Genomic DNA, 15,426 nt, shown 5'->3' on the forward strand with positions numbered 1-15,426 from the left:
AACATTCACATAGTCAATTCAAAACTTTACAATCAACACACATCTCTCGGTCATGCAAATAACTCAAAGTTTAAGAAGCAACAAAAGAGTAATGCGAGTAATTCGATCAGACCCAATTCTCCGCTAGAAGTGAATTCCCTAATGTGATCGCCTTTATAATCAATATCACAAATTTTCACACTTTGTGTGCTTGAGATTTCGACAGTTGAGCCATAATTCATGAAATAAAACCATTTGGATGTAATCCAAAGTCTTTTCACGTGGTTTCCCATGCTCATAGTTAGACTAGAGGAGCAGAGACTCAGAGCTATCACATTTCAGAACAGGCCAGATGTTTCAGAGCTGGCAATTTTTAAAGTTGGCAATTCGTCCAACATTTTCACAAATAAGATACGATCGTAGGCAATCACAATGACAATACTCCTTCTAGCATCTACCGGACAAATCACGTTTTACTAACTTACAAAAGTGTTGCAACAAAACTCATAATTCTTTGCACAATCAAGAAACATATATCAAAAGTAAAATAAGAATAACCACCGAACAAACACAAACCCGAAATGCACATCGAAAACCATCTTCTCTTCCACAAATTCATAAAAATTAGCAAGATTCGAGACAAAAAACTATGCATAGAAAAATCAATTTCGCCTAATTTTGAAAAATATAAGCAACAAAACACCACTCCCCCACACTTAAAGCATGCCATGTCCTCAGGGCATAAAAGAAATACGAAGAGTGTAGAAAACGTCCCTGATTATCGGCAATGAAAAACTGAATCTTCGTGAGAGGCGGTGAAAAGGTGGGTTTGCGGCCTTGGGCAGAGTAAAGAGTGGCTGCGCTGGACAGGTGCAGCGTGGAAAATGGCAGCGAAGAGAGTGGCTGCGCTGGAACATGAAGACCACCAGAAATCTGGCAGAGAAACTCCTGCCCCAAACTAAACAAAGAAACGAAGAGAAACAAAACGAAACAAAACGAAACAGAAAGAAAGGAAAACAAAACAAAGAAAAACAATTGGGTTACCTCCCAACAAGTGCTTAATTTAACGTATAGAGCTCGATCATACCTCAAACTCATGGGTCATTGAATTTGACAACTTCAAGACCACGATCCACGTTTGACTTGAAGTATGGTTTGAGACGATGACCATTGACAGTGAAGGTAGTGCCATCAGCGGTAAACAACTCATACGTCCCATTCCAATTGCTCTTATGCACAAATGGCCCTGTCCATCTTGATTGCAGCTTGCCAGGAAACAAACGTAATTTCGAATTGTATAAAAGTACCTCATCTCCTGGCTTGATTTCCTTGGTGCGGATGCTTAAATCATGGAATTTCTTGGCCCTCTCTTTGTAGATGCGGGAACTCTCATAGACCTCATTCTTCCATTCATCTAACTCCGTCAATAGATCTCGCCATGTGTGACCGGCCTCCTTGAACTTCAAATTGATTCTTCTCGTCGCCCAATATGCCTTATGCTCAATCTCAACAGGTAAATGACATGAGTTGCCGAAGACAAGTTGATAGGGAGACATACCAATCGGAGTTTTGTAGGCAGTGCGATACGCCCAAAGAGCATCATCTAGGTGCTTCGCCCATTCCTTCTTGTTGGCCACACTTTTCTCCAAGATTTGCTTGATCTCTCGATTCGCCAACTCTGCCTGCCCATTAGCTTGAGGATGATATGGAGTCGTCACCTTGTGCTTTACTCCATACTTTGCCAACACGCTTGCTAGTAACTTGTTGTTGAAGTGCGACCCCCCATCACTAAGCAACGCTCTCGGTGCTCCGAACCGAGTCAAAATATTCTTTTGCAAGAATTTAATGACTACCTTGGAATCATTAGTGGTAGTTGGGATCGCCTCCACCCATCGAGACACATACTCCACAGCAAGCAATATGTAGGAAAAATCGCAAGAAGCAGGGAAATGACCCATGAAGTGAATTCCCCAAACATCAAACAGCTCCACCTTAACAATGATATTCTGCGGCATCTCATCCTTCTTGGTGATATTGCCCATGCGTTGACAACGATCACACGACTTCACAAAAGCATGGCAGTCTGCGAAAATTGAAGGCCAAAAGAATCCACTATGGTTTACCTTCATGGCAGTGCGGTTGGCAGCAAAGTGGCCTCCACTAGGTGAGCTATGGCACTCTTTAATGATCTTTGGCCATTCATGTTTTCTAACGCATCGCCGAATAAAGCCATCGGGGCACCTCCGGTATAGGTAAGGATCCTCCCAATAATAGAACTTGACATCATGGAGGAACTTCTTCTTTTGATAGTGCGACAACCCCTCGGGAAGAGTTCCAATCACCAAGTAATTGCTATACTTTGCATACCAAGGATCCTTAAATAGCATCGCCCAAATCTGCTCATCGGGAAAGGACTCATTGATGGCCATCTTCGGATCATCCCCCTCAATCGGATTCTCCAATCGAGACAAGTGGTCGGCTACCACATTCTCACACCCCTTTCGATCACGAATCTCCATATCAAATTCTTGAAGCAACAAGATCCAACGAATCAATCGGGGTTTGGAGTCCTTCTTCGTGAACAAGTAGCGGATGGCGGCATGATCAGTGTAAACAATTGAATGAGTTCCAATCAAATAAGAACGAAACTTATCAAAGGCATACACCACTGCTAGCAGCTCCTTCTCCGTGGTTGTGTAATTCCTCTGAGCAGAATCCAAAGTTTTACTAGTGTAGTAAATTACCTTGAATAACTTATTTCGCTTTTGCCCCAACACAGCTCCCACGGCCCAATCGCTAGCATCGCACATCAACTCAAATGGAGCACTCCAATCCGGCGTGATCAACACTGGCGTAGAGATCAGCGCGGCTTTCAACTTCTCAAAGGAGACGCAGCATTCATCGGTGAAGACAAACTTCACATCCTTCTCCAGTAAAGCACAAAGTGGCTTGGACAGCTTGGAGAAGTCTTTGATGAAGCGCCTATAAAATCCTGCATGTCCAAGAAAGCTCCGCACTGATTTCACAGAAGTAGGCGGCGGCAACTTTTCAATGGCCACAATCTTAGCACAATCCACCTCCAAACCTTGGGCAGAGACCCTATGCCCTAAAACAATGCCCTCACGAACCATGAAGTGGCACTTTTCCCAATTGAGCACGAGTGCCGTCTCCTCACAACGCTGCAACACTTGAGCAAGATTGTCCAAACAATTATTAAAGGAGGATCCAAAGACAGAGAAATCATCCATAAACACCTCCATGATATTTTCAATCAACCCATGGAAAATCGCCATCATGCAGCGCTGGAAAGTGGCAGGAGCATTGCAAAGACCAAAAGAAATCCTCCTAAGATCAAAGATGCCATAGGGACAAGTAAACGCGGTCTTATGCTGATCCTCCGGAGCTATCATGATTTGATTGTAGCCCGAGTACCCATCCAGAAAGCAGTAGCACTCGTATCCTGCCAATCGGTCAAGCATCTGATCAATAAACGGCAAAGGAAAGTGATCCTTACGTGTGGCTGCATTCAAAGCTCGGTAATCAATGCACACGTGCCATCCTGTGACCAGCCTTGTAGCTATGAGCTCATCTCTCTCATCCTTAACCACAGTCATGCCTCCCTTCTTAGAGACAACTTGCGTCGGGCTCACCCACTCACTATCAGAAATGGCATAAATAATGCCGGCATCCAACCACTTCAGCACCTCATTTCTCACCACTTCTTGCATAGCCGAATTCAAACGTCTCTGTGGCTGCACCTTAGGCTTGTATTCCTGCTCCAATAGAATACGATGCATGCAAATAGAAGGACTAATTCCTTTGATGTCAGAAATAGACCATCCTATAGCAGACTTGTATTTCCTCAAAACTCGCATCAACTTCTCCAACTCCAACGGAGATAAAAAGGCTGATACAATAACAGGAAAAGTTTCATTGTCACCCAAAAATTGGTACTTCAAATGCTCAGGAAGCGGTTTCAGCTCAATTTTGGGTGCGGCCGCTGGTCCGGCTGATTCCTCTGGCCTGGCTGATTCCTCTGGCACAGGGAATTCTTTTTCCACCGACTTCCTTTCCCCATCAACAGGTTTGTGAATATCCATGTAAGGCACATGATCGATGGGATGTCTCTCTACGGCCTCCAGCTCTGCAATATAATCTAAGATCTCATCACACGCCTCGTCTAGATTGGAATATGGATATAAGGACCGTGTTGTCACGACCGGACTTAATTAAGGATAACTAAGCCGGGAAACCGTGACTAAGGGAGGGAGGTTGGAAGCGGGGTTAGAAAGGGGGTGATAAATTAATAAAGGATCGGACTCAACTCATTGACAGTGAATGGGACATTTATAGTATAACTTATGTTTAGCCACAAGGATTCAAATAACTAGTAAGTGCGGATGAATCCGACTTAATCAAAAAGGCTTATTTCTTAAGAATACGCAGCGGAAATAATAATCTGATTACATGTATGAAGACATGTATCCAAGAGTTTATTCAATCATCTTATGACAAAAGCTCCGCTCCTCACTTCATCCTCATCAACCAATGCTCAACCTGCACATTTAGAAATACATGCAGGGCTGAGTACAAAAATACTCAGTGGACACGTATGCCTAAGTAAACATATAAACATGCTTCGTGAAACTGTAAATTGTCATGCCATCATAAGCAGTACAACAAGGGTTTTTTTTTGTGAAATAGGCCCAAGCTTACTAAATTCTTTTGTGATACTTAAAGTTCGTCTGCAGACTAAGTTCTCTTGTAATCTATCATATCTGGAATTGTGTGCCGGAGAGGTGGCCACCTCTCACGGACACTTGACCAGCCAACCCGCTAGATGACTCACGGTCACTGGTGTACACTAGTCCTGGCAGGATAGCTATCAACTACTCAGGACCCGAATTCGATTGCATCATTGGCAAAGCCAAAGCAGATAGATATCATACTGAAATTTAAACATTTTATGGCAAGACAATAGTTGTAATATTTTTCAGTTCAAAGATTTTGTAACGAAATAACTTGTTCAAATGTAGCATTAAACTCGTTTGATAGGTATATAAAACTGAAATTAGCAGTTAAATCATCTCATGCATTCATTCGTATAAGAGGCCTACGACACGCAGGGGATCTCCATATACGTAAAGTAAAAGTAATGCCCACCTGATAGCAAAGCTTTGCTTCAGTTCAATAACTCCTTGACTAGCTCTTACTCTTGCGCTTAACCTTTAAAGCGAGAACATAAGGTCAAACCTTAGCTCGATGAAAATTCTCAAATAAATGAGAATGCGTATGATGAATATGCATGATTCATATTCCGTTAATAAACCAATTAACCCAACTAGGTTCCGTTCCATGAAGTCAAGTGATTAACTACATTGATTCTTTCTCATAGGGTGTTCTCTCCTCTCTCTCTCTCTCTCTTGGTCTCTTCTTTGCTCTCTGCTCTGGAGGTCAGCTCTGGCCCTAAGTCAGCTCTGGCTGAGTTAGCTCTGTGGCGAAGTGATTCCTCTGGGCGGAACGATTCCTCTTGGTGAAAGTGATTCCTCTGGCCATTCCTCTAGCGAGGTGATTCCTCTGGCGAGGCGATTCCTCTGGCGAGACGATTCCTCTGGCCATTCCTCTGGCGAGGTGATTCCTCTGGCGAGGCGATTCCTCTGGCGATGCGATTCCTCTGGCGAGGCGATTCCTCTGGCGATTCCTTTGGACTGGGCGACTCGGCTCCGCTGGCCTCGTCCCCGCTGGACTTGTCCCCGCTGGCCTCGTCCTCTCTGGTCTCGGCCTCGCTGGACTTGTCCTCGCTGGACTTGTCCTCGCTGGACTCATCCCCGCTGGACTTGTCCTCGCTGGACTCGTCTCCGCTGGACTTGTCCTCGCTGGCCTCGTCTCCTCTGGTCTTGTCCTCGCTGGACTCGTCCCCTCTGGACTTGTCCTCGCTGGACTCGTCCCCTCTGGACCTGTCCTCGCTGGACTCGTCCCCGCTGGACTTGTCCTCGTTGGTCTGGGAAGAGCGACGGGGACTCCAGTTTTCAAAACCAGAAATCTCCGTCCTTATCTCATCTCGATTCTTACTCGTACACAGACCTTAATCTCTACCTATGTGAGCATGCTGTGATTATTCATGTTCGTCTACGTTTTAAAGCTAAAGTTCTCGTCGTTCATCAAGGTTCAAGTCGTAGGTTCCACTAAATCGTGACTTGACATGCTTTTGGTTCATTCGTTTACAGCCAATAAAACATGATCTCTGTGAGTGTGATGCATGCCGATTGGAGTAGCAACAAAGGTCGAAGGTTACCTTGGTATCTCGCGTGCTTTGGTTGGGTAAAGAACGATGGTTTCTCTTTTGCTTTTTCGAGCACCGAGGTGTAAACTGAAAATGAATTGGCTGTTGTTCTTAGGCCGAAAACAGGTGGAAAGAAACATGGCGAAGGGTGGAAAATTAAGTCGAGTCTTTACCTTGTTCAAGGCGGTAGCAAGAATCTCGCTCTACTCCCCTTCGTGCAAGGCGTCGAGAGAGATGAACTTCTTGCTGTTGCTGCGGAAAAATTCTAAGTGTTGAAAGGAGAAAGGGGTGGCTCAAGGATTGAAGGGTGAATTTATAGTTGGAGCTCGGCTGATGTGCACTTGAGTGCCGAAGGGGGGGGGGCATTGGTTGGTACTGCATAGCGTGAGGCCTTTCGATTTCCCGGCCAATGGAAGGAGCTGCTGCTGCAGTCTTGACGTGAGGCCTTTCGGCTGCTCAGCCAATGGGAAAAGAGCTGCTGCTCGCTGCAGCTTGCGTGAGGCCTTTCGGCTGCCCGGCCAATGGGAGGAGCTGCTGCTGCAGTCTTGGCGTGCGGCTTTTCGGCTGCCCGACCAATGGGAAGAGCTGCTGCTGCTGCACCTTATCCACTTTTTTCTTTTCTCCCATTTTTCCTCTTTTCCTTACATGTGGCGTTAGCAGGTGGCGGATAGGGCGGTGATGTGATCTAAGTAAAATCCTTCAGGGTTGGTCTCACTGTATTAGAAATACTGGTTTCGCGTTTATGCTAAAATCGATACTTGCTAAATTAAATCCGTAGATTCAATTCGTTCGTCATTCTAATACTTAAATTAAATCCGTAGATTTAATTAGCATCAAAGTCGGAAATAATTCACGACTTAAGTAACAACATGAAATAAACTCCATCTTGATAAATAACACAACTTCGCTAAGTTGGTTATAACTGAGTACTAGTAATTCATCGACTCAAAGATTCTCATCGCGGTCTTAAACACGCGAAGGTAAATAGAAATGCATACTGCTAGTGTAGTGACTCTGTCTCCAAAATACGTAATTCAGAAACATAGTTGAAATCATAAAGTGCTTCGATTACTAGCAGATAGATAAATAAACATGCAATACTGGAATTAAATACTGATAAAAGGGCGGGTTGTCACATCCTACCCCTCTTAACAAAAATTTCGTCCCGAAATTTGCATACCTGTGCTATAAAGTTCTGGCATTTTTACCCATCTTGGTTTCAAGCTCCCACATAATTCTTCTTATCCATGGTGTCTCTATGGGACTGTCACTAATTGCTAGACTTATTCCTGAGCTATTGCGTTTTCTCGAGCAAACATGGCTTTTGGTCTTCCTTCATAGCTCGAGTCTGAGCTAAGAATCATTTTGTTATGGTGAGTCACGCTCTTCGGATCGAAAACATACTTCTTAAGTCGAGGAATGTGAAAAACATCATTCACATAACTTGGCGGTAGCGTCTATCTATAGGCTATTGGGCCTATTTTTCAAAGTCTCATATGGTTCCATGAATCGGGGTCTAAGCTTTTTTGTTTTGTCGTCAAACTTAGATATTCCCTTAGAGGAAAATACCTTTAGGAAAACCTTATCTCCTACTTCAAAATGTGACTCAATTCGGTGCGTATTAACATAAGATTTCTGCCTATCTTGTGTCTCTTTTATTCTTACTCTGATCTATCGAAGTATCTCAATCGTTTCACTGATCGTGCTTGGTCATAAAATTCCCATTCCACCTACCTCTTCCAGTAAAGTGGTACTTTGCATTTTCTTTCATGTAATGCCTCATAAGGCGCCATATCGATGGTTTCCTGATAACCATTGTTGTATACAAATCAATCAATGGCAACAAAATTCCCCACTCCCACCTCAATCTAGTACTGCTACTCAAAGATATGTCTAAGGGAGTTTGAATTGGTCTGTCGAACTATCCATCTGATTGTGGGTGGGAGGCGGTACTGAATTTTAACCTTGTGCCTAATTTCTTTTGTAAGTTTACCTCAGAATCTGGATGTGAACTTCAAATCTCGCTCCAAAGTGGTTGAAATGGGCACGTCGTGCAACGCACAATTTCTCGAACATATAATTGGGCTAGCTTGTCTGATTCATATGTGATCGGTGTTGGTATAAAATGAGCGCATTTCGTAAGTCGCTCCACTATTACCCAAATAGCTGTGTTTCAATTTCCATTTTGAAATCTCCAATGATTGTAACTTTCTATGTGGCCCTGGGTGTAAAGCCTTCACTTATTGGCTTGCCAGGCATCTCTCAACAAATGAAGATATATCTTTCCTTATACCTTTCCATTGAAATTTCTTTCAAATCTTTGTCAATTTTGTACTTCTCGGGTGGCTAGTATATGGCGTGTCATGAGCCTTGCTCATCATCTCATCTTTGAGAACCTCATCGTGTGGGATACACAATCTGTCCTCAACCATCATCCGATGTCTTTGTGGTGATGTGCCAGCTTGCCTGCTCTTATTGCTAAACGTATCCTCCCCAAGGTTTCATCATTTCTCTGTGCATCTAACAACTTTTCCTCTCAACTTAGGTGTTACTAACATTGGGGCAATAATACCTTCCACTGATTCCGTTAGTTGAACCACTCCTAAACTCATTCTACAAAATCCTTTGTATGTCCCTGCTCGAGGGCGAGGGTAATCCCCACTTAGATTCAGTTTTGCGACTCAATGCATCGGCTACTATGTTAGCCCTGTCTGGGTGGTAGTTAATACCACACTCATAATCCTTTACTAGTTCAAGTCATCTTTTTCTATCTTATACTAAGATCCCTTATAGTGAGACAATGTCCCAAAAATGTGACTTCACAGAGTCAAACTTTGCACTCGCTGAACTTGGCATAAGGACACTCTATTCTCAACGTTTTTAAAACTGTCCTCAGGTGTTCCTTGTGATCTTTCTCGTTCTTCGAGTAGATCAAGACATAATCTATGGATATAAGACATACTTGTCTAAGTATGGATGGATCACTCAGTTCATGAGGTCCTTGAACACAGCTGGTGCGTTGGTCAATCCGATTGACACCTCTATGAAATCATAATGGATATATCTAGTCGGGCTGCTCTTATCTCATAGCATGACGATGTCTTCCATACTGTTTATCATGTCGATGTTGACGTGGTTGTTGCTGATGTGGTTGCTGCCCTAGGTGTGGTTGGGGCAGAGCTTGGATTGCTCGCAGATGCGGTGCTCGAGCAGACGGTTTCGGTTTTGGACCCGCCCCTTCTGGCTTCTGTGTAACAGCTATCATTGACAGTCTTGCAGAATCTCCTATGGTTCTTGTTACACTTTGGGCAGGCCAGGACCCTCTGTGGGTCATCCCCTATCTGTTTAGGAGTACCCTGGTTTTCTTAGCCCTGTTGTTGGGATGATTGCCACTGCCATAGCTTCCTTTTCGCTTGGAAAGTGCTACTGTTATCCCATTTGTTTTCTTTACGACCATCTTAAGGTAGTCTATACCTTGACTGTGCGTGGGTTTTCCTTTACTAATGGATAGTAGTGACTAAATATGAGAGTCCCACTCATTTCTTACTCCTGCGTAAAATCTGTTTGGCTTGTTAGGGAAATTCAATATCTCATGACACAATTCGTTTCCAAACTTCTTTATGTGTTTCTCAATGGTGTCCACCATCGTGGAACATGCCTTGTCATTCGATTGAAAACTTCATCATACACAGTAATTGTTCCGGCTCTCCGCTCGAGACTCCAGAAGTAGCTTTGTTTTTACCGATCCAAGGTCAAAAGATAGTTTGACGCTTAGTGTATCCTTCTAATTGTAAAAGTTTCACTTCCTAGTGGTTAATAACTAATGACCAACTGAGTCATCCTAGTCGTCACTATGTTCATCGTGATAAGACAAGATCTTATGGTGCGAGTCTATCTATTGGGCTACCGTTCTTCTTCAAGATTACAAATCTCGATTGGCAACCACTAAGATCTTAGTCAGGTGGAGATGTTGGCATAGGCATTGTTACTGGTCTTTCTCTCGGCCTTGTTGTCTCAATGTCCATCGCTCTGCTATGCGATTCCATGTAAGATAATCCCCAATGGCTTGCCAAAGCCATCCGGATCTCGTGCCTTTGACCGGCCCAACAATTTCAGCCATCTTTTATCCTGTGTCTACTTGCTCTGGCGCATATCTCGACATATCACAGAACATCTTATCATACTGAGTAACGGTCCTTATTTCCTACTTTAGATTGTAAAATCCAATTTCCTTTTTCTTGCGATAGCCTTGGGGTATATACTTATCATATATCATGTCTTAGATGTTCCCGCGTAAGATTTTCTAATTGTTCAACTGTCATCGTTTTTCTCTATGCTTTCCTTCCTGGTCTGTACAACGCGAATGAAATTGACAATGCACTCAATAGCTCTTACCCAAGTCTCAGCTTTTGCTGGATCTCCTGTCTTACTGAAGGCAGGTGGGTTTTGTCGTGAAATAGTTCCTCTATTCTACCTTCTGGTTGTATGGATGGTGGGGCTATATTTTGTTCTGGCCCTGGTACTGGACCTCTTTAATCATCTCGGGGAATTCTTCCCCCTCTTCTCGGATGCCCTCGTCTTGGTGGCATTCCGATGAGTTGACATATAGTCGTTACTACATTATGAAAAACGTTCAGACGCATATCATCAAATCTGCAACCCGTTTCTTGGTTCTCTAAACTCGCTCATACTCTTTCTTATACTAACATATGAGTAAAACGTGGCGGAAGTGGCTTGCCGCAAATGATCGATAAGGTCACTTAAATAGTTATGGAAAATTGCCTTGATGAGGACTTTTACATCAACATTCGAATCTGGATCTACTAATCTATCCAGGTACTACACGTGATGGACTGGCGATCTAGCAAAATCATCACAAAAGAACTTAGTCACGTTACGTCCGGTGGACCAGCGTCTTAGTACTAGTCAAAACAACTAAGCCAACATAGGGGCATACAAAAGCATCGGAACAATCATCGTTTTCGAAATACACAAATAATGTCCTACCAAATTCATAAGAGATGGTCTAGTTGCATCACGTGCTTGACCCTTGGGTCGAGGCATGCGTGTCTGATTGATTTAATCTGGTGAGTACCTGTTTATCTATAGGTCACAGAAAATCTACTAACAACGAATACCCATAATGATTGAAATCACAATTGGCAATTAGGTCAAGTGTCTCAAAAATTTGTCAAACAATTGAAATGGAAAGACCTTAGGGTAGAAATGAATTGACTAAAAGGTCGAAATGAAATGACCTAATAATCTTAACCCGTTTGGCTTTTCAGATGATTGTTTCAAAAATTTGTCAAACAATTGAAATGGAAAGACCTTAGGGTAGAAATGAATTGACTAAAAGGTCGAAATTAAATGACCTCATAGTCTAAACCCGTTTGGCTTTTCAGATGAAGGTTTAAAATATATAGGTTTAAAGACCCATATATGATGACTACTGAGATTTTGGCCATGTGGACTGGCCAGGTCCGACACAACTACTTCTCAGTCACTCAAAAATACTCTTCCGAACTTGGTAACTCTTGTTCATTGGCTGCAAAAGGTATATTTGGTCTAAAATCACCACTTTCTTCTTAACATCTTGAACATGTCCTTGAGAATATTCTAGAGCTTTTCAAACCTGGAGTCTGCCTCCTAATTTAATGCAATCCCTAAACATCTTCTATAGGCGTAGTAAGATAGGCTCAACCTTACTCAATAATCTTCCTCTACATGATCTTAGTGTGGTACTTCTCGTAGTTAACGTTCATTCTCATAACGCTTGAAATGCAACCATGCAATTTGAAGCACTCTCCCATGGCTTTGCTAAAGACCTTCTTAATCATTATACCTTCCATAAGGAAGAGGATTTGCTTCTCAGAGCATCTTTACAAGGTACATAACACCACACATAATACTAAGTTATGTAACGATCTTAGTCAACACTTTCATTCTTCTTACTAAACTGAATGTCTAATCCAAGATGTTCTAACAAGGGCGATGTCTCTGATAGGCTAAGGTATGTATACTTAACCATCTTCTGGAACTCATTCCCATCGCATCTCGTCCTTCGAATCGTAGTAGGTGATCGTAATCAACATGGGTTCTAAATCAAGCTCACGTGTAATGTAATAGGTAACTTTAATCAGAAAGGTTTCGAATATCTAAAACTGTAAGCTAATAGTTCTAATCGCAATATTATAACATCATACACAAAGTGTCATGACTCTATGTGAGTCTAACTCTGAGGTTCAACATTAATCATGAAGGTTCTCATCATGCAATAACGGGTGATAATTGAGGGGTTTGAAATGAGGCTTAGCCCTTTACACAACTGCAAGCTAATTGCATAAGTCACTCTCATCGCTATGAGCAATGTCTCAACTAAGTTCTGGTCGGGTAAGACAATAGTTGGTTCGGTATTCTGTCACGTGTGAACAGCCCGAATAAGGAACTATGCCCGTGTCACTTACTCGTGTGTGACACTCTTCTTTTCACCTCATTGCATATCTTCTCATTGGATTATCGTGTCTCTTCAAGTGACATTTGATTTTCTTCCTCTTTCTTGGCTCTTCACTATGGCTATAGTGAAAGATAACTGAATTTCTAGATTCTATTGTTCTTCTCGTAACAGTGATCATGCATTCTTAACGCATCTAAGTTCATTGAGATATCAAATCAATCAAAAAGCACAAAACCTGAGTGTAAGCATCGGTACATTCGCATGAAACGTGAACTTTCAACGTTTGAAAATTATTACCTCTTTCTTTTCTTGTTGAGCATGACGATGTGATGAAGTGCTGAGCTCTTGTCGACTGACACTTTTATATCAATATCCAAACTAATGCTAATAGATAACTCTTGGGTTCAGAGCAAACGAACTGCTCTGATACCATTCTGTCACGACCGGACTTAATTAAGGATAACTAAACCGGGAAACCGTGACTAAGGGAGGGAGGTTGGAAGCGGGGTTAGAAAGGGGGTGATAAATTAATGAAGGATCGGACTCAACTCATTGACAGTGAAGGGGACATTTATAGTATAACTTATGTTTAGCCACAAGGATTCAAATAACTAGTAAGTGCGGATGAATCCGACTTAATCAAAAAGGCTTATTTCTTAAGAATACGCAACAGAAATAATAATCTGATTACATGTATGAAGACATGTATCCAAGAGTTTATTCAATCATCTTATGACAAAAGCTCCGCTCCTCACTTCATCCTCATCAACCAATGCTCAACCTGCACATTTAGAAATACATGCAGGGCTGAGTACAAAAATACTTAGTGGACACGTATGCCTAAGTAAACATATAAACATGCTTCGTGAAACTGTAAATTGTCATGCCATCATAAGCAGTACAACAAGGGGTTTTTTTTGTGAAATAGGCCCAAGCTTACTAAATTCTTTTGTGATACTTAAAGTTCGTCTGCAGACTAAGTTCTCTTGTAATCTATCATATCTGGAATTGTGAGCCGGAAAGGTGGCCACCTCTCACGGACACTTGACCGGCCAACCCGCTAGATGACTCACGGTCACTGGTGTACACTAGTCCTGGCAGGATAGCTATCAACTGCTCAGGACCCGAATTCGATTGCATCATTGGCAAAGCCAAAGCAGATAGATATCATACTGAAATTTAAACATTTTATGGCAAGACAACAGTTGTAATATTTTTCAGTTCAAAGATTTTGTAACGAAATAACTTGTTCAAATGTAGCATTAAACTCGTTTGATAGGTATATAAAACTGAAATTAGCAGTTAAATCATCTCATGCATTCATTCGTATAAGAGGCCTACGACACGCAGGGGATCTCCATATACATATAGTAAAAGTAATGCCCACATGATAGCAAAGCTTTGCTTCAGTTCAATAACTCCTTGACTAGCTCTTACTCTTGCGCTTAACCTTTAAAGCGAGAACATAAGGTCAAACCTTAGCTCGATGAAAATTCTCAAATAAATGAGAATGCGTATGATGAATATGCATGATTCATATTCCGTTAATAAACCAATTAACCCAACTAGGTTCCGTTCCATGAAGTCAAGTGATTAACTACATTGATTCGTTCTCATTGGGTGTTCTCTCCTCTCTCTCTCTCTCTCTCTCTCTCGGTCTCTTCTTCGCTCTCTGCTCTGGAGGTCAGCTCTGGCCTCTAAGTCAGCTCTGGCTGAGTTAGCTCTGTGGCGAAGTGATTCCTCTGGGCGGAACGATTCATCTTGGTGAAAGTGATTCCTCTAGCCATTCCTCTGGCGAGGTGATTCCTCTGGCCATTCCTCTGGAGAGGTGATTCCTCTGGCCATTCCTCTGGCGAGGCGATTCCTCTGGCCATTCCTCTGGCGAGGTGATTCCTCTGGCGAGGCGATTCCTCTGGCGATGCGATTCCTCTGGCGATTCCTTTGGACTGGGCGACTCGGCTCCGCTGGCCTAGTCCCCGCTGGACTTGTCCCCGCTGGCCTCGTCCCCTCTGGTCTCGGCCCCGCTGGACTCGTCCCCGCTGGACTTATCCTCGTTGGACTCGTCCCCGCTGGACTTGTCCCCGCTGGACTCATCTTCGTTGGACTTGTCCTCGCTGGCCTCGTCCCCTCTGGTCTTGTCCTCACTGGACTCGTCCCCTCTGGACTTGTCCTCGCTGGCCTCGTCCCCGCTGGACTTGTCCTCGCTGGTCTGGGAAGAGCGACGAGGACTCCAGTTTTCAAAACCAGAAATCTCCGTCCTTATCTCATCTCGATTCTCACTCGTACACAGACCTTAATCTCTACCTATGTGAGCATGTTGTGATTATTCATGTTCGTCTACGTTTTAAAGCTAAAGTTCTCGTCGTTCATCAAGGTTCAAGTCGTAGGTTCCACTAAATCGTGACTTAACATGCTTTTTGTTCATTCGTTTACAGCCCATAAAACATGATCTCTGTGAGTGTGATGCATGCCGATTGGAGTAGCAACAAAGGTCGAAGGTTACCTTGGTATCTCGCGTGCTTTGGTTGGGTAAAGAACGATGGTTTCTCTTTCGCTTTTTCGAGCGTCGAGGTGTAAACTGAAAATGAATTGGCTGTTGTTCTTAGGCCGAAAACAGGTGGAAAGAAACATGGCGAAGGGTGGAAAATTAAGCCGAGTCTTTACCTTGTTCAAGGCGGTAGCAAGAATCTCGCTCTACTCCCCTTCG

Source organism: Salvia miltiorrhiza, chromosome 6 (genome assembly GCF_028751815.1).
Source record: "Salvia miltiorrhiza cultivar Shanhuang (shh) chromosome 6, IMPLAD_Smil_shh, whole genome shotgun sequence".
NCBI lineage: Eukaryota > Viridiplantae > Streptophyta > Magnoliopsida > Lamiales > Lamiaceae > Salvia > Salvia miltiorrhiza.